This window comes from Acomys minous (assembly GCF_964271855.1).
Source record: "Acomys minous genome assembly, chromosome: 1".
NCBI lineage: Eukaryota > Metazoa > Chordata > Mammalia > Rodentia > Muridae > Acomys > Acomys minous.
In genome coordinates this window covers 186,003,755-186,030,016 of record NC_140483.1, presented here as the reverse complement: position 1 = coordinate 186,030,016, position 26,262 = coordinate 186,003,755, and the positions used below count along the sequence as shown (strand labels likewise).

The 26,262-nt window shown below is 45.8% G+C and overlaps 2 long non-coding RNA genes across 3 annotated transcripts in view; both read left to right on the top strand.

Moving 5' to 3' along the window:
• Nucleotides 1-23,078, top strand: part of LOC311597002 — a 28,915-nt gene extending 5,837 nt beyond the window's left edge. Inside the window, exons 2-4 of one of the 2 annotated variants that reach the window (XR_014779057.1) lie at nucleotides 15,952-16,037; nucleotides 17,714-17,788; nucleotides 18,249-23,078. This is a non-coding gene — a long non-coding RNA (uncharacterized lncRNA). The remainder of the gene's footprint in view (nucleotides 1-15,951; nucleotides 16,038-17,713; nucleotides 17,789-18,248) is intronic. The other variant, XR_014779056.1, reaches the window with a different exon arrangement.
• On the top strand, nucleotides 128-9,426 carry LOC311597195. The gene is made up of 2 exons (XR_014779133.1): nucleotides 128-1,062; nucleotides 5,866-9,426. It is a non-coding gene; the product is annotated as an uncharacterized lncRNA (long non-coding RNA).
• Nucleotides 23,079-26,262: the final 3,184 nt, after the last annotated feature.

Below are 26,262 nucleotides of genomic sequence, written 5' to 3'. Positions count from 1 at the left end.
TTTTTAAACTCCAAATCAAAAGGCTTCTATCATGGCAGATTCTCTCTCTCTCTCTCTCTCTCTCTCTCTCTCTCTCTCTCTCTCTCTCTCTCTCTCTCTCTCTCTCTCTCTCTCTCTCTTTCTCTCCCTCTCTCGCGATCTCTCTCTTTCTCTCCTCTTTGAAAGCGATCCAATCTAACCGAGGCTGGCTGCTTCTCAGATTCTCCCTGGATTTGCCTGGTGTGCTTGAAAGAGACTTTGCAGAAGTTGCGATCCTTGCGGCAGCCCCTCTCTCCTCTCCCTACCCCCCTCGGTTTATTTCCGCAATCGCTGCAATTTGCATAGTAACCACGCACTTGGCGGAGGGGCGGGAAGGGGGCAGGGACCGACCCGGGGCTCCCCTCCTCCCTCTGCGCACAGTCTCCTCCTCCCCCTACGGCTCGTAGCCAATGGCAGCCCCGGGCTTCGGCGCAGGCTCGGGTCGGGGCTCCCCACTGCAGAGCCGCCCCTCCGTGGGTAGGCCCAGCCCTTGGGACCTGGGTTTTGGCGCAGGGGAGGGGGAGAAGTTTCCCCAGCTTGCGGAGCTCCAGCAGGCGCTTAAGAGATGGGAAGATTATAGTACCTTTGCGTGCAGTCGTGCCGGTTTTGCATGTTTTAATCATGCCTGCACACCTGCTTTCTCGGCTCTTTTTTTTTCCTATCCCAGAGCCTCTTGTGAGTTATTAGACTAGTTCATGACGGTTGGTGAGGGATTTAGCCTTTATTTACACTGATGTAGACCCCCGGCACCTTTAAATCAAGACCGGGCAACACGTCAGGGAGAACTTCAGTGAGATGAGGCTTTGGTTCTGGGTTCAGATGAGAGCAGGGGATTGACCACTGAATGGCTAGGTGGGCTCCGGCAAGAATGCAGCTCCTTTAAAGAACCGATAGTTTAACAGCGTTCTAATTCGATCGCCAAGCTCCTAGTTTATCAACATTCAGGCAGAGCTTGGATTGTACAAAGTCGAAACAGTACCGCCCCTCTTCTTTCCTCCCAAGAACGGACAGTGTAAGACTGGGGGAGGGGCGTGCTAGTAACTGGTACGTGAAACCCTCCTACCTCCCAGTGACTGTCTTATTTCACTAACTCAGACTCTTTACGACCATGTCCTTTGAATATTTCACGTCAAACTTGTTTTATGTGTTTGGTGCAGAGCACCGACCAATGGCATTTTAAGGAAGTATCTCTTTAAATGGAAAATAGACAAACTTTTTGTTATTGTGTTACTGTTTAATGTGTTTGCTTTGTGTCCTTTAAGTAACTTAGGATATTTTGTGGAGTAAATTAATTACTGGGAATTGTATACTTAGCTCACCTGATTTAAGAAAAAAGAAAGAAATTATGCAGCCAAGAGTACTACTAACCTTCCTGGTGTTCTGGCTCCCATAACTGTCCTTGGTGAAAGGAATCTATGCAATTAAGAAGACCCTTGACAGTTAAAGAAAAGGCTAGAGGAGTGTCACATTTTATTTTGAATTATAATTTTGGCTGTCCTTGGTGTTAGACAGGCTTTTCTGTTCTGGTTTGCCTTTCACGCACTAGGATAAGCTTTTACTCTACATGGCCTATGGCATTTAATCCAGGCCTTGTCTACCCATCCACTTCCACTCGGTGTATTGCTCTCACCCAGAAATAAGCTAAATAGAATGGCTTAGGCAAGAAGGTTATTGGTGACGACAAATGGTATTTTAAGTAATTTTAAAAAAGTTCTAGGCCTAGTTAGGCTGGAACCAGGCTCTGTGGAGAGCAGCAAGTTATATTAATAACACCTATACAATAGCACAGTGACCTGCTGTGGGAATGAAAGGCCATTTTGTCAAGGGTTAAGAACTTCAGGTAAGGGGGCTGGAGAAATGTCTCAGCAGGTAAGAGCACTGGCTGCTCTTCTAGAGGACCCAGGTTCAATTCCCAGCAACCACATGGCAGCTCACAGCCATCTGTAACTCCAGCTCCAGGGGATCCAACACCCTCACACAGGCATACATGTAGGGGGAAGATGCTGGTAGACATTAAATAAATAAATCTGAAGAGTTTCAGATAAGAGGTGGCCTGGGGGATGCCCTCTGTCCCCTTGTCCCTCAGCCACCTGAGGCAGTCAGGAGAGCTGGCCTGCCCCTTAACTAGGCAGCTTATCAGAGCTGGCCTTGGTAAAGGGGTCACATGTGAGCCAGCCTCCCTAGGGCAAGAGCACAGGAGAGTCTGCCCACCACTAGTCTGGCATGAGGTGGTGTTGGTGCAGGACACGGGGTAGTGGTGGTGGTGGCGGTGGTGGTGATGGTGGTGGAGGTAGTGGTGGTGGTGGAGGTGGTAGAGGTGGTTGTGGTTGTGGTGGTTGTGATGATTATGGTGGTGATGGTAGTTGTGGTGGTGGTGGTGGAGGTGGTGGTGATGGTGATGGAGGTGGTAGAGGTGGTTGTGGTTGTGATGGTTGTGGTGGAGGTGGTGGTGGTGATGGTGGTGGTGGTGGTGGAGGTGGTTGTGGTTGTGGTGGATGTGTTGGTGGTGATGGTGGTGGTGGTTGTGGTGGTAATGGTTGTGGTGGAGGTGGTGGTGATGGTGGTGGTGGTGGTGGTGGAGGTGGTTGTGGTTGTGGTGGATGTGTTGGTGGTGATGGTGGTGGTGGTTGTGGTAATGGTGGTGGTGATGGTGGTGGTGGTGGTGGTGGTGGTGGAGGTGGTAGTGGTGATGTGCCCTCTCCTTACTCTGCTCTATATCTGCAGTATACAGGAGAGCTGGCACTGGGGGAATGAAAGCAGGAGAGCTAGTCCTTCCCCTCATCTCTCAATGGCTGTAGCAATGGAGAGAGTGGGCCTGATGCCTCACCTGGGCAACACAATGGAGCTGGCCTTGATGGCAAAGGCACTAGTGAGCCAACCACAAGGTTGTGAGAGCAGAAGAGCTAGCCTAATTGTAGGACTTGGGAGAGTCAGCCCCACTCCTTCATTGGGCAGCACAGTGCAGCTGGCTCTGGAGGCACAGGTCTGATGAGCCTGCCTCTGGAGCAGGGGAGCAGGAGAGCTGCTCTGCCTCCTGCCTGTGGTGGCGTGGAGTGGCCTACCCAGGGCACTGCTGGAGAGCTGGACCTGTTGAGCCAGCAGGCTGACCAGCTCGGCTACCACCCAGGCCCAGATCCAGGGCTCTGAATTGGCCCATCCCAACATCTATATAATCTGTGAGTGGTTGGGACACCGTCCTGCCTGCTGTCCCAAAGCTGCAGGATCTCAGTGACACAGGACCACAACAGGAGGTCCACAACCATAACCTGGAGGAGTGCTGATAAAAATTCAATATTGATGGTGTCATGGAAGCCTGAGGCCTCAAGCCAGACCACTGACTCTTTGCAATGAACATTTATTTGCAAGTGAAGGTGTGTAGATGGAGGAATATACTGTGGGACACACTGTGATACACTGCAGCTTCCGCTATGTTTTCTGTACTTTGCTTTCGTCATTTGGTGTGTGTGTGTGTGTGTGTGTGTGTGTGTGTGTGTGTGATTTTGGGAAGGAGGTTGCAAGGGAAGGAGGGTGCAAGGGGGACAAGGGGATGAGTGGGACTGGGGTGCATGATGTGAAATTCACAAAGAACTAATTAAAACTTTTTTTTTGAAAAAAATGAACTTCAGATAAGTCCAAGAGATTCCCATTACACTTGCTATAGTCTGAATAATCCATACTGCTAAGTGAGTTTGGATTTGTAAATTGGTATCTGTGAGTTTTGTTTTGTTTTGGGGTTTTTTTGTGCACTGTCTAGAGTTCAGTATCCTGATTTAATGTGGTTGGTTGATGCCATCACAAAAGTGATCTTTTATATGACTATCTAGTCAACAACATATCATGCATTTCAGAGTCTAACTTGGGTTTTAATGTTGCTCATACCATGTGACTTTATACAAATTATTTAGCCTCTGCAAGCATTAGCTTCCTCATTTGGAAGATGAGAAACGTTCAAGTAATATGCATAAATTAGCCTCGTCATATTGAGCCCTGTTCTAAGCACATTGACGTGCTAAGAGCTGGGGATAGAGAAGAATATGATGTTATCTCTGCCTTTAAGAAGCTTTTAGTTCAAAGGTTGATGTGTGTGTGTGTGTGTACACACACACACACACACACACACACACATATATATATATATATGTATATATATATATATATATTTACATGTGACAGTAGTGACCAAGTCTACATGGCTGTGCCAATAGAGTCATGAGGGCTACTAAGGAACAAATGACATTTGTGATGAACCAAAAGTATACATGTGCCAGACAGGGGATGTCATCAAAGCTATTTGGCAAAAGAAATAAATAAAATAAAATTGGCCAATTAGAAAGCTCGCCCTAGTAATGAGGGCAAAGACCCAAGCTCAGTTCCAAACCATGACAGATTTCAGTGGATGGTGAGGTTAGGTTTGGAAATGGAGTGTTCAGCTACATTCCCTTAGTGAGTGGTGCTATTTTGGAAAGTTCTGGAATGAGATTAGGCCAGATTTAGGGAAGCAAAGTACTGAAGGGCTGTCCTTGTGGCTTTGTCTCTGTGTCCTGGGAACCCTGTTCTTCTTGCTCCCCACCCCCACCCATGCCCATCTCTCCCCAACCCCTACCCTACTGCCCCCTATCCCAGGCCCTGGGATAGACCAGGCTAGGAGCCAAAATAACTCACTTTTTAAGGTTGTTCTCTATAGTATTTTTGGTCACAGCCAAAGCTGACACAATGGCACAGAGATAAGAAAGCAAGAGAGAGGCTCCATTGAAAGTAGTTTCCAAGGAGTTTGATCAACAGGGACAATTCAGAAATAAAACTTTTCCAGACATTCCTTGGTGTACGTGCCCGCCTATAAAAGTAAAAGAGGCTCTCTCTCTCTGCTCACAAATTGTCACTTCCATTATGTCCTTCGACCTAGTAAGTGATTAAACAATATTGAAATGACACCAGTAATGGTAATGCTCATATATTGAGTGTTTGTACCAGACTGGCTTGTCCTAAGTCTTGACTTGGCATTCAAGTAACTTCCATTTCACCACACGGAAAAGCAGGTGCTCACCAACTCTGGCTTGATGACCTCATTGCGAGCCCGAGGTTCTGCATAGTTTGGCTTTATGCCTCGAAAATAGCCAGCTCTTCCAGGAATTCTGCTTTGTTGACCCACATAAAACTCTAATCTTCCTGCAAGATATTGACATAAAAACTAGAACACCACAGCCTGACAGGATTAGAGACGCAACTCAAAACTGCAGTATGTTTTGATAATCAATTTGTTCTAAGTTGTGGACAAAACGGAAAGTTGGGAGAAAAGTGTGTATTTCCATTTTGTAAATTCCCCTGTGTAGGCAGGTCCTAGATCAACCAGCTAGGGTTTTTAAAGTGCTCCGCCTGCATGTACTTCTGCAGGCCAGAAGAGGGCATCAGGCCACACTACAGATAGTTCTGAGCCACCATGTGGTTGCTGGGAATTGAACTCATGACCTCTGGAAGAGCAGCCAGCACTCTTAAACACTGAGACATGGTTTTTAAACGAGTTTTTAAAGCAAGCCAATTAACATGGGCATTTGAAAGGTTAACGTAGTCTTATAAATGATAACTTTATAAGCAAAATTAAATCTAGCAATTCATAAGGCACCTAAGTAGGTAAGTGTGTGCATCTGTTGTCTCCATCCCCAATGCCTAGTCTATCTTCTTGTCTTTGATATACAGATGAACAGTTTAGAGTGTATACTTACAATGCCTCAGTTCAGGGAAGCATGTGACGTGTGGTTAAGGTCTCAGTGACACATGAGTGGCACACACTTCCTATGTCACTTGCTTAAAGAAAAATTTTCCTTGACTGCAGCCCTTCTCTTCCCAAAGGCTAACTCTGAGGATGAGGGCTGGGATGACAATGCCCAGGAGGCAAGAGAGCAGCAAGACCGGAGAATGTGGATCCGGAAATGGAGGTGGGACTGAGCCGCATCTGCAGTGACAGCTGTATTTCAGCCTCTGCGCATTGAGATCGCTCGCGCACCAATAGCCAAGAGTATCAAAATCTGAGGACTTCCTTCAGCTGTTACTCCTGGAAACCCCGCAGGCTTTCCCTATGTTTGTATTTAACTCCGAATTTTATCATATGCTTTCTTTTTCCGACTTTCCTTTCGCTCATCCTAACCACAAATAATGCCTTGTTTTTCTTTTTCTTTTTCAAACATCACTTTCTGACATATCATATGTGTTTATCCCTCTTTTTTTGTGAGTGTGTATGTGTGTGTGTGTCTATGCACATGCATACGTACATGTGTGATTCCTTCTGTTCAGAGGTCTCTGATATTTTCTCCATATTCCATTCATTTTCAACAGCTAACTTAATGCCACATCCCACTCTTTTCAGGCAGATTTGTTCAAACTCCTCTTTGCTCTCTGACATATCACACTTATCTAAAGCTTTTATGTGTTAAATACCAGTTTACGTGCTCATGGAGACAATTAGTTTTATTCATTCTTAGGCGCGCCTATGCAAAGTGCTCAGAGTAGGCCTTCAATAGATGGCTGAAATGTGTGGATAAAGGCACAAAACGTCTACGGTTTCCCAGCCTCAATGCCCCAATAGTAAACAAAGTCAGGGGCATGCTGCTGCTAGAGAGGACATCATTACAAGGAAGAATTATGATCATGAAGAGAAACTCTGGATCTGCCTTCCGCAGGGGACCATACTGATCACCTTTGACCTCCTTGCTGGATGGGTGCTATTTCCACTGCAGAGAGAAAGATACTAGGGCTTACCAAGCTGTGGTAAGATGCTCTGGCTCCTTTACACTTAGTCAATACTTGAACAGACTATCTACTTCATCTACAATTTGTCTTCAAAGCTCCATTGTGACGTCTCCTTTAGGAAGGAATGCGGACTTCAAATTTCTTAATTTTTATGGTTACAGCCTATAATCATGTTCAAAAGGCAGCACCTGAATCCATCCTTCTAATCTTGGACCCAACACGACAATTGCCAGAGCCTAGATAGAATGTATCTGAGTGAATTGCTGGGGTCACCAGGGAAGAGGAAACCGAAAGGGAACTCATGAGGGCCCAGCCTCCATATTCTACAGCTGATAAAACTGAAGCTGGCAGAGCTGGCCACACAGCTGCATAAGCATTGAGCCCTAGCTCAGAGTCATGCAAAAGCTACTCTGCACGAGTAGGGAGGGAACACATGGCTGGGCCTGCTACTGAAGTCTGAAAGAAGCCTGGGAAAAGAGACCATCTTAATGAACCTGATGTAAGAAAGGAATCATTGAAATACTGAAACGAAGTCCAGGCTAGTACTTAGAGTTGTACCTGCATCTGTGGACAGTAGAGGGTAATTTTCAGGACACTACTGGAGGGTGAAGGCCACAGCCAGAGACAAGAATGCTGTGTTTAGGGTTGTAGACTGTGCTCTCTACCACTGGTGACTTTGGATGGGTCAATTTCTCTGGCAAGCCCCTCTTACTTCCTACTCTGTAAAACATAAGTATCAGGAGCCTTACTTTCTTCATAATATTTGATGAGGATTCAGTGAAACCATGAATGAAAAACTAGAAAACAAAACAATGCCTGATATTCTGCTCTGTGAGGGCCTGGGCTGCCAATAGCTGTTGGTGTCGAGAGGCCCCAGGACAAAGAATGATGTTATTTAGTCATGTCCATCTCTCCTATATGTTCTAGATTTTGGAATAGAGGTGTGTATTACACACACACACACACACACACACACACACACACACACATACACACACACACGATGAAAATAAAGTAAAACTGAAAACAGTATCTAAAGTCTATGCCATGACATCCCTTTATTGAGGTTGACTTAAAAATTTGACCTTAAGGCCTGGGAACTGGCTCTGCTTTCACGAAAACCTGAGTTTGAATCTCTAGCACTCATTTTTAAAAAAGCTGTTTGTGATCCCAGTGCTGGGGTGTTAGGGGGTAGCAGGTAGATCCTCAGAGCTCCCTGGCCAGGCAGCCTAGCTGATATCTTTTTCTCCCTTCCACATTTGCACACAGACACATGAACCTTAGCACACATATGTACACACTCACACACACACAGACATTTATTTTTACCTTGAGTTTCTTAATAATCAAAGAGGAAAGGGTGAGAACGTATGAAATATACAACACCCATAAAATATTATCCGTCTGAAATGGTTTTCCAAAAGCCACACAAATTTTTCTGATGTTGGAAAAGTTTGACGCATACTTCCCACCACATCATCCCCACCATTGCTGCTCTAGGCACTGTAAGCACTGTGGTCACAGAGATGTCAGCCTTTACTGTGATACACTGGGTGTGGGAAAAGGGATAAAGAAGTGAGGTGGATGGGAACCTTGTCTAAGGATTCTTCTGCCATTGGTCAAATGCCTGCTCTAACTCCATCAGTGCTTCCCTCCCCTTGCAGTGAGGCAGCTCTTACCTAGGTTAACATGGATATCTGTAAGAGCAGACAGGCCAAGAACAACAACAAAACAACAACAACAACAACAACAACCAATAACAACAACAAAAAACAGAGAGCACAGCTGGAGTTTGACACCTCTGACCCGTGGCTTTGCACATTCATACTGACAGTAAGAACACACTACAACTCATCAAAAAGTAGAAAGGGAGGAGATGTGAACTGGGACCAGGTTGGCATGGGTGCTGCCTTCAGGCTCTCTTATCCAACCAGGGTTCGGGAGCTCTGCAGCCTCTCTTGACTTTCCTTTCTCACAAGATTCACAGAATGTAGTCAGCAAGGAAAACTCTAACAATGGGCATTGGTGAGTTGAAGTTGTTCAATTTTTTAAATTTTTGAATCAAATAGAGTCAGTCTCAAAGCCCAGTAAATAGGCTAAGATTCCCATAAACCATTATAGGAAAAGGGCAAGACAAGATCTGGCCCTGCTATGGGGACAACTCAGGGGAAAAAGCAATCACACACACACACACACACACACACACACACACACACACACACACACTGCAGACCCCCTTTCTCTTCTCCTCTTCTCAGTGCCTGGCAATGCCATCCTATTCTCTGTCTCCATGAACCATGCTATAAATGGAGTTATATAGTGCTTGCCTCTTGGTGACTAGCTCATTTCACTTAGCATAGTGTCTTGAACTTTCTCTTGTGTCAAAATGTCCTTTCTTGTTAAGACTAAATAATTTAAACAGTCTCCCTGTATATGTGTGGAGGTGTTGGATAATTCATTTGTTGCTGGACATTTGGTTCCTTGGATTGTTTCTAAACCATTGGCTTTTGTGTCTAGCCCTACTATGAATATGAGTGCATGTCAACGTGTGATCAAATGCTTTAATGCTTTCTGATACATACCCAGAGTTGTAATGGCCTGGTCATGCGGTAAATATATTTTCAATGTTTAGAGAGGAAAATACAGAGCTTAATTTTTCTTTGATGACTTTTGTCTTTTATGGAGTTAATTTCATAAGTATTAATGCATCTTGGATTTTAGTTCTATGTGTTCTGACTGTGTAAGCTTTGAAATTATTTGATTTATTGTATCCTCATCTGAAAAAGAAACCTTTTTACTTTCAGTGCTAGGGATTAAAGCCAGGGTCTCATGCATGGCAGGCCAGCGCTCTACTACCAATCTCAGCATTAGCTGCGAACAATATCGTTGGATTATTTGGTGTCTGAGCTCTTTTGAAATTCTAAGCATCCATTCTTCTGCACAGTAAAAACACATACATTCATATCAGAAATAACTTTCTCAGTACAGGAAAGCGAGCTGAGGAATGCTGGGATGTTGGTTGGCAGAAGACAGCAGAGGGCTTGCTAGGAGGATAGCAGCTGGAACGCACAGGCCGGGATGGGATTTTTATCACAGCAGTAGGGGAGAGTCACTATAAGATGTAAAGAAGATGGTTTAAGTAAGACAAGGCTTCTCTTTTTCCTAGAAAAACCACCGGGGTAGCTGTATGCAGAGTGACTTTAGTGCCCTATAACAAAGCACCTGTCATTTTCCTACTTCCTTATATTATTTTAACCTTTTACATTTTTATTAATAATTTTAAAAATCAGACAAGATTTCGTACATCCCAGGCTAGCCTTGAGTTTCCTAGGAAGTCAAGGAGAGTCTTGAAAATTTTTTATTTTCCTGCACCAACCTTTACAATGCCGGGATTTGGGCTCGTGCTCAGCTGGCGCTCAGTTGCTGGGGCTCTGGGACTCAAACCTAAGGCTCTGCAGGCTGGAGGAGCACTCTAGCAGCGGAGCCACGTTCTTGGCCCACTGTTTGTTTAAAAGTAGGAAACTAGTCAAAATGACCCACAGGCTAATTTGGAGCAAAAGATACTTAGTAAACAGCTTGGTTAAAAAAAATACTATGCTGTATATCTCTGAACAGTGGTGGGGAAGAGTTGCCATTTGTCTTGATATGAACATTATTCTGCTAAACCGTTGGCCTGACTGCTAGTGCAGTAATGCCTTTAGCATATTTCTATGATTTGTAAGGCTCTATATGTCCTTTAAGTCATTAGTTTGTCAACTAACCTTTCACTATCATCAACACTTTAGAATAATTTAGAATAAACAACTTTGATGGGAGATTACTATCCATTTATTGCACTATAAATTAAATATTGTTCTGGAATGTAACTCAATGGTAGATGGCTTGCCCAGCATGAACAAAGCCCTGGGTTCTAACTCTAGTCTGTCTGTCTGCCCACCTTTGTCTCTCTGTCCCCCCAACTCTTCCTCTCTCTCCCCCACACACATACACAAACACACAAAAATTAAATATCATGTATTGTAATATTTTATACTTATGAAATAGCCAGAAAAGTATATGTTTCAGTAAATGAACTTTTTTTCTTAATAGAGGTAGTTTTATTCTGACTTTCTAACCTCTTCTTTATAAGTAGTCTCCTGTTGAAGGCCAGGGTGGTGCAGGCCTGTAATCCTAGTTCTTAGGAAAGAGGCTCAGGGAGGAAGATTTGAGGCCAGTGAGGGGGGGGGGAGAGAGAGAGAGAGAGAGAGAGAGAGAGAGAGAGAGAGAGAGAGAGAGAGAGAGAGAGAGATCCAGCCAGCCAGAATTGAGTAAATAGTCCCTATCTCAAAACTAATGAGTAGATAGCATAGTATATAAAAATCACAGAACTAGATAGTGATGCTGTCTGTCCCTTTTATGTGCCACATCTCTCTTTACTCTGAAAGCTGTAAATACGCTACATCCACACAGTTTTGTAAGTAGGAAAATAGTGAGTGATTTTAGTAGGCCACTGCTTTAAATAAAGGGCCAAGAAACAGCTTGGGTTTTCTCTGAAATTGAGTTACTCGGAGGAAATACTCCACACATTTTAGTACCCAGAAGCCCTTGCTACATGGCGGGTATTAGGAGTCACATCTAACCGGTGAAATGAGGCTGGAAAGAACAGCATTTACCTTCAGAACATTTTGTTATTTGGCACAGCATTTGCTTTGTGTTTACCGAGGGAAGAAAACCAAAGGAGAAAGAGGAAAGGCCAGTTACAAAGAGGCCTTGATGTGACCAGGATACTCACAAAGGCTGCTATGCTGCAAGCAAGCTTGGACTAAGACTTGAAAAGTTAGTTTTTCATGTACTTGGTATGTGTACTGTGTAGTGAAGAAAAAAAAAAAAAAGAAGTAGTTTTTTCAAAGAAGCCAAAAAGTGGAGTGTGCTTCTGGTTTTAACACTATTCCAATACATCTGCTAGTCCTCCTAAGAGATGTAACATTGACAATTCATCAAAGATATTTTAATTTGTCAAGAGTCAGCCACTGTAAACAATTAAAGAATTATTTCTTTTATGTGTGTGGGTGTTTTGCCTGAATTTGTGTCTGTACACCATGTGAGTGTCTGGTGTCTAGGGAGGCCACAAAAGAGTTTTGGACCCCATGGGACTGGAGTTAGAGATGGTTGTGAGCCACCATATGGATGCTAGGAATTGAACCCAGATCCTCTGGAAGACCAGCCAATCCTCTGAGCTGCTGGGCCATCTCTCCTGCCCTCAAAACAACATTTTCTCAGCTGTCCCACAGTGGAATCATTTCCTGACTACTACCAAAATTTACACTCACTATTCAATTTTTTTTACAACAGTCAACTATCAAATATAATTCAAGTTTGGAAATATTTACTGAATGTCCCTGATAGGCCAGATGTTACATTAGGGTCTGGGATACAAACAGGATGAAGGCATGACCTGGTCTTTACGTAGTAGGCATTTTGAGGTGCTGTTGGGTTATCTTATTAGCCATAAGTCTACTAGGATATTAACACCCTCTATATCAGGAGCACATATGACATTGCTCTAAATAGAGAGTTGCGTCCCTCCCCCACACTTTTTTTCAATGCTAGTACTTTATTAGTGATACTCTTTGAAACTTTCATTGAACACCACAGAAAAACGTATTGTAAATGTTGAAGAGTATGGTAAAATTACTAGTGTCCTAAAATATTTTGCTTCTCGATGTAAGAATGTGGGAAGATATATGCATATTATAATTACAGATAATCAGAGCATATTATAATATCAAGTGTTTTTTAGAATACTGTCTGGCTTTTATTTTTTTGAGTTTTTGTAGCTTGTCCAGGATAGTTTTTTTTTTTCCTGCAGATAACAATTACAGAGATACCTACTGCCTTCTAAGCTCAGTTGATTTAATTGGAGAAGTATCGAAGAGCTTATGAAATTCACCCTCCTCTTTCTTATATTTCTCTCTCAAAGCCAAATAGGACCCATAGTTTTACAGCTGCCTGCATCATTTTTTATGTTGTTACTGAGGTCATTTCCATACCCTCAAAGCTTTTCTTTAAGAAGTGTCCCACCCTACCCACACTGCTGCAAGTCGTCCCAGGATGTATGGTAAGTCCATAGCCACCGCCCCGCCCCTTCTTTCTCACAGCTGGGGTTGGATCCTGTGTTGAAAGTTAAACAGCACTTCAGTGATGGTTAGACCAGTCCCAGTAAGATACACTTGAAGGGTTGTTTGTTTTTTAAGCCATAGTATTTTTATATTACAAAAACAAAACAAAACAAAAACAGAGAAACACTATAATTGTTGGGCCAGTGTTCATTAACTTCATGAAACTTTATACTCATTTCCCCTAACCCAAAGCTTTCAATGAATGGCACACTGTGACTCTTGCTAGACTTGTCCCACAGTAAGAAAGTTTGCTTGCTCCCCCCACCCCCACCCCGCTCTCTCTCTGTGTGTGTGTTTCCTCCTTAAACACCTTTTTTGATATATTTGTTTTATTATTAATTCATTCATATTACATCTCAATTGTTATCCCATCCCTTGTATCCTCCTATTCTTCCCTCCCTCCCGCTTACCCCCTACTCCCCTCCCCTATGACTCTGACTGGGGGAGACCTTCTCCCCCTGTATATGCTCATAGGGTATCAAGTCTCTTCTTGGTACCTCCTTAAAACCCTTTTAAAGAATAGTTTTCCTGACTGGCTAAGAAGCTTCATAGTAGTAAATAATTTCTATACAGAAGGAAGGCTTTTTACCTTGTAAAAAGTCCTGGGTCTGACTTCAGCGCAGCATTTAAAGGCAGAAAGCCAGTCTAGTGCCTGCACTTTCCACTTCATGTGTTTTTATTTGGATTTGTGTACATGGAACACAGAGGTGGCAGTTAGAGTTCTGTACAGTCTGGGGCTTTGGACTCTGGGGCTCTCAGAGAAGAGGTAGTGTCGGTGCAGCTGCGGTGGAGCAAGCAGTACGGTAGATGGTTACGTGGGCCTAGATGTTAACTTTGTATGTATCTGCCCTGTGGCTGAATTAAAATGCCCATCTTTCACCAGACCATGGAAGCAAGGAAACTGTGCACTGCCCATCCTTCTATCACAGGTTGTGACCCAAACACAGAACTGTCTGTTTTAAGTTGGAGTAAGTAAAATTAATTGTTGTTACTTCTATTATTATTAATAGACTCATGTATACTATTTCCACCACACTGTGAAAAAGATCCACTTTGGTTATATTGAAGAGCTTGCCCTGCCTGGCATACATTCCCTGTGGGCTTGACCTGAGTACCCAGTTGGACTGTTACACTTGACTTTTCACTTTCCCTTAAACAAGGGCACTAGCTGTAGACAGCCCAACGGACTCTGTCTAGTAAGTGAGAACCATCAGCTTGGTCTTCTTTCTCCTCTCATTCTGGGAGGAAACCAGCGTTCTGACTCCACATGCATGTAGACACAGGCCTGGTGATCCAGTCTTGGAGTGCTGGCTCAGGCAGCCCTCCTTCATGGAAAGCCACTCATTTGTAATCTGCTTGGCACTTAAACCCTTTAAAACTACAAACAAACTTCAGAGAAGTTATATCAGTGTAAACAAGGACATGCTCCTGAAATTGTTATTATACAACCCATGGCATTCCTTAAACATCTACACAGCCACACTACAATTATCCGCCCAGTTTGACAAGTGAGATTGGCTCTGTAAGTAGCTTCAGGAAAGGTGAAGGGCAACTCTTCAAGACGGGAAAAGGTTTTTTCACGCCTGAAAAACCCACTCAGCTTTTGTCCTGAATCTAAAATGGGGTGTCAAAGCTGTCCCCAACTTGTTGGGATCCCACTTTAAAAAATGTAAATTATCAGTCTGAAGTGATCATATGCTTGGCTGTGGAGACCATCGGGGACAGTAAGTGAAAGGAAGCAATGTGCTTAAGAATTCGCAGCCCTCAGGACACAGGCTAGTAATTAGTTAATTAGCCCTCTCACTCCTACACCACTGGCTGAGTCTGCAGTGAGTGTTGTCCCCAGATCTGGGCAGGAGTTTGTGCCCTGCAGTTCGTGGTTGTTAAGCAGACATCAGATGAAACCTATTCTGGACACATTTTTATTTTAAAAAGCTAGACAGAAGGCCCAGTCCTAAAGGGGAAAATGGCAACCTCTTGTCAGAAGGAAAGAGAATGGGGACAAATGATCCACACGGGGCGGGGCGGGGCGGGCAGAAGCCCATTTCCCTCAGTGGTGGAGCTGCCAAGAAGGCAGGAGTGAGAGGGACAGAAACCCACTCAGCAAGGTTTTCTGGTCTGCCAAAGTTTGGCCTTCTCAAGGCTCAGAAGCGCTGGTGGCCATTTTCCTTTTCCTTTTCTTTCTTTCTTTAAGGGAGTATAACGGGAAATTAAAACAGAAAAGCTAAATCTCCCTTCCAGCACCAACAACTCTGCTCCTCCCCCAAAAAGAAAAAAAAAAAAAGTAAAGTGCAGGTACTAAACCCAATCAATCCATGTGCATCCTGCGAAGCTCCCGCAGTCAACTCAATTCCCTTTGGCGAGCCATGCTGAAGGAGACGCGATCTGGAAAAATCAATCGGAGCTCACGCCCCGTGCTGCCTGCCGCAGCAGTGGCCGGGAGTCAGGGCTGCAGGGCTCTCTGCCGCTCTGCCGCAGTGAAAGTCCGCTGCAATGTCCAGCCCGGATGAATAATGGAAGTACGGTGTGGAAACAATCCAGCTGATTTATCACGCAAAATAATTCACTGCTTCAGTCCCGATCTTCCGTTGTGCCACTTTAAATCACAAATGCGCGCGCACAGATCCATAGGCTCTCACACATGCACAGTACACGTGTGTGTGTATGTATGTGTGTGTGTGTGTGTGTGTGTGTGTGTGTGTGTGTGTGTGTGTGTGTTTGTGTGCTCGCGCTTGCGCGCCAGGACCAAGTGGAAGGATTCAGCGTTGCGTATATGAAGAGGAAAAGCCAAAAGAGCTTGTAACTCTGGTTCAGTCCTTCCATCTTTTGCAGTGTGGGCAAAGTGACTTGTAATGCAAATTGGCACAAAATAAAGTCTGGACAAAGCTATAGTGTGAGGGAATGCTGGCGTTAAGGAACAGTCTCTAAAAACTGGGGTCTTTCTGTAGGCAAAGTTTTCCTTTTATAAAGCAGAAAGAGAAAGAGTATCACTAACTGAGGTCAGACCTGAAATGGCGCTCTTCAATTGCAGGCCAGTGTAGGAGAATGCAATGGAAAAGTTTCTGGGTGAACATCTGGTGAAGACATTCTAAGAACACCTCTGAAATGAAGAAAGCAGTAAGAGCCTTCTTTTATAGATCATCTGGACCAAAAAAAAAAAAAAAAATGGGGTTGTTAAAACTTTGTTTTCAAAGTGTGTTTTAGTCTGGGGGGCAGAGGAGGGCAGGAGCTTTGTGGGGCAAATCCTGGGTTCCTTGTTAATCTGGGCTCAAGCAAGTCTCTGCCTTTAATGGCTCCCTTTCCTCTTCTGTAAGGGTGCAGAAGGCAAATGGTCTTCCTTGGCATAGCAGCTTGAGGACTACATCTGGGTGGTGAGGTTTCCTAAGGGGAGAGGGGACATTCTTCAGGTGGTCTCTGTGCAGAAGCATGGTAATGAAAGTGTCAGTCTGGAGGGCTTCAGTTCTCCCCAGAAGAGCTAGCTCTAAGTGTGTTTACATGTAATGAATGCTCCCTGAGAATGAGAGTATCATATGGCTCTGTTTGGGGGGGGGGAGGGGAGAAAGACTTACCTAGATTAGCTAAAAGGATTTGTGAAGTGGAAGATTTTCAATGTTTTTTTTCTTATTAATAATCTGTATACAAAACCACAGCATCACTTGGATAATCCAGAGCAAGTAACATTTTAGTGGGTAGTAGCCGAGTGCCAGGTTGGCTGTCTAGATTGGCTAAATTAATGGGATTAATTACTCCCTGACTACTGTTTCAGAAAACAACTCCAGGCAAAGCAGAGTTGCAAGCAAGGACCGCTGCTGGCTATTTTTCATCAGTGTAGTGAAGGCTACAGCCAAACCACTTGCTAGTGTTGACATGTGTTAGCTGAGTAATCACAGGCAAATTACTTCGTTCAGTTTTGCCTCAGTTTCCTGCATTTGTGTAGCAGGGTTTATCTACAACCGACTCATAGAATCAGTGGGGGTATATCAGCAACTAATTGGTAGAGTTCCATAGTCAAATGAGTTCTGTCATGGACATGCTTAGCCCATGAGGCAGGTGTAAGAAGTGAGTGAATGTTAGAGGTTACTATCACACTCCTGGTATACACAGAACAAGCAAGAGTCAAGACAGTTAAGCCTTGAAGGACTCTTGGGTTTCAAATGAAGTCTCTAAGCAGTTTATTCTTTATAATGTCAGCATGAAGCAAGGAGCTCAGCAGTCTTTATTATGTTTAAGAATAGGCCAGAGCATCCCTCAAAATACCACATGAGCTGGAGTTTCCCACTCCACCAAACCCAAGGTAAAGGTTCAATATTGACTCTATGTGCCCAGTACATGCTTAACAATTCACATCTCACTACCCAGGTGGGAGAGATGTTTCTGAGGCTCCAATCCCTGCCTTTTCCTGTCATGATGCTTTCTTTCCTGTGCAACTTGTTACCTTAGGCCCAATCTCTGTCACTGAATTATGAAGCCAAAAACAACCCCAAATCCCTGGTGTCATTATTAGTTTAAAGGAAAAGAGGAAAGCCTGTTTTTTCTCTCTTCTTTTAAGGATCCCCAGAGTGCATCCTTGAAGGAGGCTTTAGGAGGGGTCAAAGGAATGCAATGCTTCTGGGACCAATTGTGCCAGTGCTTGCATTTGGAGTTGCATGCAAGCTTCCTTTAAGCTTTACAGAGGAAGCAAGGGTTAGGTGTTTCCAGAACAAGGTAGGCATTGGCAGGCTTAGGTCACTCTTGTTGGGAAGTAATGCCCTACTTTTTTTTTTTCCTTCTATCTGTGCACTTTGCAACCCCAGGTGCACTTTTACCTGGGACCGTGGTGTGACTGCCTGGAATTCCCCATTGGAATGGGTGCCTGGGGCCTGCAGAAGGTAAATGGTCATGGGGCATAGTAGGTTCAGGACTCCAACTAAGTGGTGAGGTTTACTGGAGAGAGAGAGAGAGAGAGAGAGAGAGAGAGAGAGAGAGAGAGAGAGAGAGAGAGAGAGAGAGGCATTCTTCAGGTAGGGTCCAAGGTTAGGTGGTCCCCTTCAGCCAGAAAGGGTCTGGCTAACTGCTTGGGGAGAAAAATTAAGTCTTTGCAACTCTTTAGTAGTGTGAGCCCACTGTTCCACTTGGCCAGTCTCATTAACAGAATTTCCAAAACAAATGAATAAAAACACAGAGCAGGGTATGTTTGCTTGCCTTGCTTCTGGCTTTTTGGCCCGGCATACTGTTCTAGCAGCCACTGTCACAGGCGCACAACTTTTCACTTGAAGAGGCTGTGGGTTTTAGAAAGGAAATCCAGTACACTTATACTTTAAGTTTACATTTTTCTTTTTGTAAATCTAGCGTGATAAACCTATTTTCCCCATTCTGAAAGACCTGATATCATCGGAGGGATGCTGAGAGTGTATGGTCTTGCTCAGCCTCTGTCTCCCAGCATCCTTGTGGGGTTTTTGTGAAGCTGCGGCGGTGGATTTTCTCGGGTTTCTGAGTTCCAGTGAGAATCTGAGCAAAAATTCAGCTCTCCCTCTCACTCCCATCCCTATGTATCTGGACCATGAGGATCTCCCACTTCAGACCCAGAGAAGAGCCAGGAGTCTGGAGGAACTGAGGCCAGGAGCTGGAAGCACAGACACAGCGCAGCTGCCAAGGTAAAGACCGGGCTCACTCCCCTGCTTCGGGAGGTGGCAGCAAGGCACCGCCCCCTGGCCCAGGAGCGGGTCTTGCGCTCATCCCAGGGAAGGGGAGAGAGTCACCGCTAAACTGCCTCCCCATCCTGTGGAAGCACAAGCCCACTGAGTGCCACTTGCGAGTTGTCTGGAAAGGAAGGTCAAGCTGTTGGAAGGCTCTCCCTGGCGCGACTTCTGCCACTTCTTTCCCTGTTAGAGACTTTTGAGAATGAGTCCCAACATTTCTGTTTCCCCCAATTCCCCCAAACCCCATCTACTTGTCCAGTGTTGCCCCTTAGTCCATGGACTCACCACCTCAGCACCCTGACCCGGTGGCGGGTAGCTTAGGATGATGGAGCAAGTTTATCAACATCCTCAGGGGGAACACGTTAAACTAAGCCGCTTTCACTGGAGAGTAGTCCTCATCCATTTCAAACAAACAAAAAAAACCCAAAAAACAAAAACAAAAACAACAAAAAAACTTCCGTGAGTTCATGCTTGCTTTTTCTTGAATCCTTAGGAAAACTCAGCTCTTCCTGGCCCTTCTGAGGGAGGACTTAATACTGCAGTGTATCACCTTTTAAAATCGTTTTCCAGAGGCAAGATTTCATAGAAACATCTTTCTCACTAAGGATGGAAGGGCATGTCTGCTTATAGAGAGGGCTGCCTGCAGAAACGGGGGGGGGGGGGGGGAGTCCTAGGTGCTGTGGGCCATGGACCTTGTCAGCCTCTGGATTGCAGGCTTATTGCAGCTCTGTGACACCCATTCTCCTTTCCTATCCATGATTGATGACTGATTGATTAATTGATTGATTGCAACCCTTTCTTCCAATACCCAGAGTGAAGTCCCCACCTCCTTGTTTTTGGCCTTTAGTCAGGCTTTTTCCACACAAGTTTTAGGCGGACGAATCCTTCCTTGTTGTCCAGCTGGCAGAATGTGAACCCGGAACAGAATGGTGGTGCCAGGGCAGGGCAGTCCCCCACCTTCACTCATTTACACACATGGCGGCTTTTCATGGAGCTCAAGGCAGGAAAGCTTGTGAAAGTCTTAAACACTCTGCCCTCAAGAGTCCAAGACTACATGGCATATTATGCCTCCACCTCACCCCTCTTGGCAAACACAAATGCACCCCAACGTTCCTGGTCCTCCAGTGGCCCCATGCACTATTACACAGCACCCTCCTAAGTTGTCTCTTTGAAGGAGGGCACCAGCTTTGATTTAATTTCACACTTCCTGGCTCCTGCTAACTCTTATTTATGTAGTGTGGGCTGTAAGTTTGTCTTTCAACCCTTGACATAGGTTTCCACTCTGGAATACCGAGTAAAGACTCCATTTATGCCCTCAGGGAGAAAACTACTTTTCGTCTGGTTTACTGAAGGAAGGTGCTGAGGGCAAAGTGGGCAGGTTTGTGGAAGTGCCAGTCCTTCCTCCCATCAGCTTTGGTAACATTAGAAGCACTTTCTCAAATGTCCGTCCTTCTCTGCTTAAGTGCCAGGGAAGGGTACCAGGACACACTGCCTTTGGGGCTCTGTCTCTCTCAGCCACTGGCTCTGGGAGTACCGCTCACACCTCCTTGCTTGGAAGAGGCCAAATCCAGCTCCTGCCTCTCAGAGAACATGAAGACCACACTACTGTTGGAGCTCCTCCCTGAAGCAAGAGAAAACACTGTGTGCTTTTTGCTTTGTCTTAAGACTCGACTCGGAGTCTAGGCCTGTCAATATTCCTGCAAAGTTACTGCACGGGAGTAGTTCGTTCTGGAACTTCAAGACCAAAGTGTTAAAAATATGTCTCAACTCCGTTTCCGTAACTGTATTTCCCATTTCGCTTATTTCCTTCTGAGGGACCCCCACCTCCTGAAGCGTAAGAGATTAAAAGCTGTCGCTAAATTTAAGAGGCGGTGTTTCAAACAAACGTCACCACTGTACAATGCCCCCATCGCTGTTGCCATTGTTTATTTAAATTTACCCCAACAGTTCTTTTAAGGACTTGGAAAAGTGTAACAAGTTCCAATTGGTGGGGTGGGGGGAGCCCCCGAGTCAGTCAGGTATATTTTACTTTTTCAGATCAGGAGAAAAGACTGAAAATAAGCTTTATGCAGTGTGTTTTTAAAACACTTTTCCGTAACTGTAGGCTTTCCACCACTAGACCTCTAAGAGTCATGGAGTTCCGCTTTCACTTTTCCCTCTCACACCCTCGCTAACCGGTTCAACAGTTCTCCTGCCCTGCGGGAGGCCGCAGATTGCGGGAGGAGGACCCGTACGTTTCCTCCCGACCATAGCGCTCAACTTTAGAAGATCCCAGGAGAGAGGGGGAAAAAATGTCTTTTTCTCGAGTAGCGGACGGAGCAAATCACTCCTTAGCTGCGGTGGGAAGGACTTTGGGCCGATCCTCAAGCCGCGCACAGGGACCGTGTCTGCTGGGCGGGCGGCCTCTGTAGAGCGACCCAGGCGGCTGGTGCAGCGCCGCCTAACCTCCTGGCCCCGCTGGACATCCCGCCGACTCGGCTACTCCGCGCCCAGCCTCCGTGGGATCCCACTCCCGCCTTCCCGCTTCTGAGGGCTCCTAGCCTGCGGTGCTAGCTGCCCCGCTTCCCCCCATCGGGTACTGGCTTGCGCGCGCGCGCCAGCGCGACCTGAATTTCGAATTTTGGACTCAACTTTGCAGGGAAATCGTTCGGGGGACGGGGTGTGGGGGGGTGGGGGTGGGTATGCGGGGGAGAAGGATGAAAAGGTGGTGAAGAGACCTCACAGGCCACTGGCTGCCAAGTCCCGAGGAGGCGGTCGGGTCCGCGGGTTCCCAAGCAGGCCCTGCAGGTGCACCCCGCAGACTTCCCTTCCAAGTTTCCTTTGAGATTTGGCCTTTTTAGACCTTTGTAAAGTTGTCTCGCCCCGCCTCGCACTGAAGGGGTCACACTGTGGGTCACACTGCCTCCAGCCCCTCTATTCCCGCTGCTGACGTTGGGGAAGAGCTTTTTGAAGGTGAAAGCGGCCTGGGCCTCCGGAGTGTTGGGATTCAGGCACCCTCCAGGAACGCCCTGCTGCTGGGCGGCGAGCTCTCAGAAGTTGGTGACTAGGCTGTACCTCTCCGGAAGCACAGCTTAACCGCTCCGCCCGCGGAGAAAGAGGGAGAGACGTCGGGGGAGGAAAGGACTATTTTACTTTTTTTTTTTTAAGAGAAGGCAGCTGGTGACCCCGGTCCTCACCCTACAAGTTCGCCTAAGCGAAGCAGAGCGCCACCTACAGTCGAGTTCTAACTAGCACTTTAGTGAGAAAGCTGGCCAAGTTAAGGTGATCCTGTCCTAGCAAGGCTAGACAGATCCTGGGCAGAGCCATCTACCTCATCTCCGCAACCAACCCAGACCGACAAGTCGGTTGGCAGCAGCAGACCAGAGGACACCAAAAATGTGTGTCGGGGTCGTGCAGAGGCTGAGAAACAGAGCATCAGCAGAAGCTCCGATTGGACCGGTTCACACTCTGAAGGTTTGGCGGGCTTTGGATCCCAGTATCTCCTCTGGGTTTCAGCCAAGGAGAGCAGCAGATGGTTTCACTAGGTATCTGTGTGACCTTGGACAAGTCACTCAACCATTCACTTTCCCCTTTCTTCTTCCTTCAGAGCTATAGCTGTGTGACTAGGACCTTTTTAGTTAATTTAATTTAATAAGACTTTTTAAAAATGATGAGACAAAGTAGGCGAAAAACTGTGCTAGCAGCTCCCACTTATTTCTAAGATGCGGGAAAAACCCTTCAGAGTAATAAAACTTTTAAGACATTGATATACATGCTCTCTGCTCCATGAAAGATCAGGTCCTTAGAAGGACCTGGAGAGAAAACCAGCCAAGTGGCCCCAGCTGATCTGACTGCGGGCCATTAGCTAGTCTCCCTTGTAGGCAAAGGGAACATATTAGTGGATGGCTATGTCTGCTTACTTATAATTTTGCTTTATAAATTGGTAGCTACCGTGTGAGCGCCATAGCTGTGTGTGCTATACATACCCTCATCATAAAGATGAGGGCACACAGATCCCGAGATGAGAGCTATAGCCCCAACTTCAGCAGCCCCAAGTCTGTTTCAGAATCTGCCTTTGATGTACAGTTCTAAGCACTGGGAGAGTAGGTTAGGAATTTTACATAGGGGGTGGTATCACATGTCGTTTTCATAGCGCCTCTAGAAAGAAGAACTGAAAGTCCCCACACAAGGGAATGGAGGGTCAGGGAGGTCAAGGGAGTCACTTTTGTGGCAGGTCCTAGGTGACAGAACATCACTAAGGGAGGACCCGGCAAGAATTCAAGGCAGGAACCTGGAGTCAGGGACCAAGGCAGAAGCCTGGGGGGGGGGGGTTGCTTACTGGCTTGCTCTTGGCTTCTCCTGCCTGCTTTTCAAGGGAGTCACTTTAAGAGGTGGCAGAGGAGGGTGCCAGAGAGCTCTCTTCTGACTACACACAAAGTGACTTTTACTGGCACTGGCATTGGGACACCTGTAAAAGTTATGAAGACAAGGCAGGTGGGAGAGGTGGTGGCCACTTAGGGGTTTGCCTCGATGAAGGGGAGGCAGAGGCTGGCTTCTGCAGTCTGAGTAGTGAGGACTATGCAGTGTTTCCTCAGGAAGAAAGGGGAGGGCGTGGGGAGGGTACAGTAGGTGAAGCCAGAGGTAGATGGACATACAGTTCTATTAATATAATTAGCCTATGCCTACCTAATGGCCACACAGCCAGCTCTCATCAGACAGCCCAATGGAAAGTTTAGTTTAATATAGCAATTGCTGCCTGGCATCTGAACCTCAGAGAATGGGCTTTGTTGCTCTTGTTATAAGAATGATATACATTAAGGTGCCCCCACCTCAGCCCTAGGGTTTCATCCATGCTGGGAAAGTGCTTTACCATTGAGCTATATGCTCAAGCCCAATGCTACATATTTTTTTCTTGTACATCAAACATGTCACCGCTTTGTATCCTTGTAATAGTAGTGACATTTCGTAATGAAAGGTTTGGATTACACCGAGAAGCAAATTATACTACTTTCAGCATTTGGGGGTTGCCAATGTGGAACACTGTGCCATGAGTTCTCTTCTTATTCATCAAAGCGTAAAACCCAAACCACCATCCCTACCCAGAGCACCTCCTTTTACAACACAGAATAACCAAACTTTTTACAAAGACTCAAAAGTGGAGCTGAGAAAATGGCCCAGTCTACAGAGTTCTCGGTACACAAATGCTTGAGTCAGTCTCCATAACCATGTCAAAGGCTGGGGAGAGAAGATGGCTATGGCTTGCTGGCTGGTAATCTGGCCAAACTGGCAAGCTCTAGGCTTAGTAGGAGAACCTGTCTCAAATACTAAGGTGGGGAGTTATGGAGTAAGACACTTAACATTGACCTCTGCCCCCTAGCCCCACCCCCACCCCGGTGCATGCACACACAGATACACACAGTCAGTCTGAAAGTCAAGCAACAGGAAGGGTTTTAAGTTGGAGCGTTGTCTGTAAAGGCAGGCATCCCACCGACATCCTCCTGCGAGCGCCAGCTATGGTCCTTCTACTTGCCAATACATTACTGAGAGTCCAGACCTTGGCACGTTGTCTCCAGTCTCCACCCACCCAGTGACAGTGTTTCTAATAACCTAATAGATTTTCATTTTGAAACACATGGCACAAGAAGTCCATTAGCAGAAGAGCCCTACTGGGTACCTAATACTTTAAAGTTACCAAATTAAGGTCAGGCAGCCAGGTTGTCAGTTTGTTTATTTGCTTACTTTTTGGTGACTGGTTGGTAATTAAGAGGGCTTTGTAAGAAACAGCAGCTGATATGCTTGCAGAGTGGGTTTTATCTGTTCCATATTATTCTAGGGTTTAGCAGAGCTAAGGGGGGAATACAAGAAGGTTTCTGCCTGGAGTTTCAAATCTAAGTTTTGGGGTAGAATGTCCTCTTGTCTCAATCAAATTCTAGGGTCTAGACCTTCATTTTTCTAATAATAAAATAATGCAATGAAGCTCATAGAGAATATCTCTCAACCCAGATATTCCTCCCTGACATTTTGGTCTTTATCCTAGAGTTTTAGTGTTACTGGTTTCATCTGCTTTCAGTATAGCTCCATAAACACATGACTTGAGAAAGCATCATAGGAAAGCTGGGAGCTATAGTGTGTGACCTCATTTTATGCACCACCACATACAGCCAGATTTACAAGGGAGGGGAACACTATTCAGTGGGGCACCTACTCTGTTGTCTAATTTGTTAGCAGGTTTCTATGTAACCTCACTGCTTCTCTTTAGCTCCGTTCTCAAATGGTCTTTAGGAAAGAAAAGGCGAAACAACGGGGCAATCTTTGAGGCACTCTGAAATGTGTCCATGTTCTTGGCGTCACCTGTGCTGAACAAGCCCTCAATCAGTGGCAGATGAGCTCTGAGAAAGTGGGCAGTCACTAAAACAAAATGGCTTTTTACAATGGACAGGTGTGAGACTCTGAACTCCAGACTCCCCTCACGAGGATGGAGACACCTGCAAGGTCACTGCTGAGAGAGAGAGCCCAATTAACCATGTCACGTGATGCTGGTTACTGGCGTTAGAAGGATGCCTTCATGGGAAAGCTGCTCAAAAAGTCAATTGCTATATGCTTGTAGTAAAAACCTCAGTGTCTTCACATCACTTAAATGTGGCGTAAGTATTGGTATGGATCGACTCCACGTATTTGACACAGCAGAGCTAATGACACAAGAACAAGACGGGCCTTACTCAAGAGTCTGAGGAGCCTAGACATCTGCACCCAAGAGGTCTAGAGGTCTTGGGGGGCATTTTGAAATCAATTAAAAGGGACATGGCAGTTGTAATAACACTAGCAGCACTGAAGGTCAAGGCCGTTGCTTGACAGAATCCGTAAGAGGCATACACAGAATTCAGACAGACTAGGCTAGCTGCAAACCACACATCCCCCCACCCCACTGCCACCATTTTATCTATTGGTTTTCAGGCCCCTTATCCTACTTGGTCTGGGCTTGATTCTCTCTGTGCAACTGTCTTCCAATGGAGGCTTGCTTCTTTTTCTTGGCACCTCAAACTTCATTTGCACTGCAAGTCTTAACCAGGTAGAGCCCTTCTGAGATGACAGCCAGTTCCTTGGGCCCGTCCTTATTTGTACACACCAGGGGCACACCTATTTGGACACCTTATTCATTTCATCCATATTTTTGAGTTTCCCTCCACTTGTGGTTTTTATTCTTTACTATGGAGTTGGGGCCTGGTTTGGCGCTTCACATGAGCTTGCTTCTTCAAAATCAACGCTGAAAGCCTGTGAGGCATTCTATCTGGCCAGCCTTGCCCCTTTCCTCCAGGTGAAGCTCGTGCAGAAAATGAGAAAGATGAGTCCAGGTTTCTGCCCCTAGTCCCTTTGCACTCAGTCTCTTCCTTAAAGGTAACTGGTGAGAGACTGGGACGCAGCAAGAGCATCCAAACAAAAGCCCCAAGGGGTGACTTCATCAACCCCATAAATTCAACGTCTTGACACGACCAAGTTGACCCCTTGGAATGAACTAGAACCTTGGACTGGCAGCCAGACCGGGATAGTGGAAGCATGCCCACCCGGGGCCTAGGGTGAAGCTGAGGAAACAGCTATGGTGCCAAGAGTAGGGGGTAGGGTGGGAGGAGAAAGATGTTTCTCCAGGAACTCTAGAGCTGTGCTTCCCAAGACTGGCAACAGCCCAC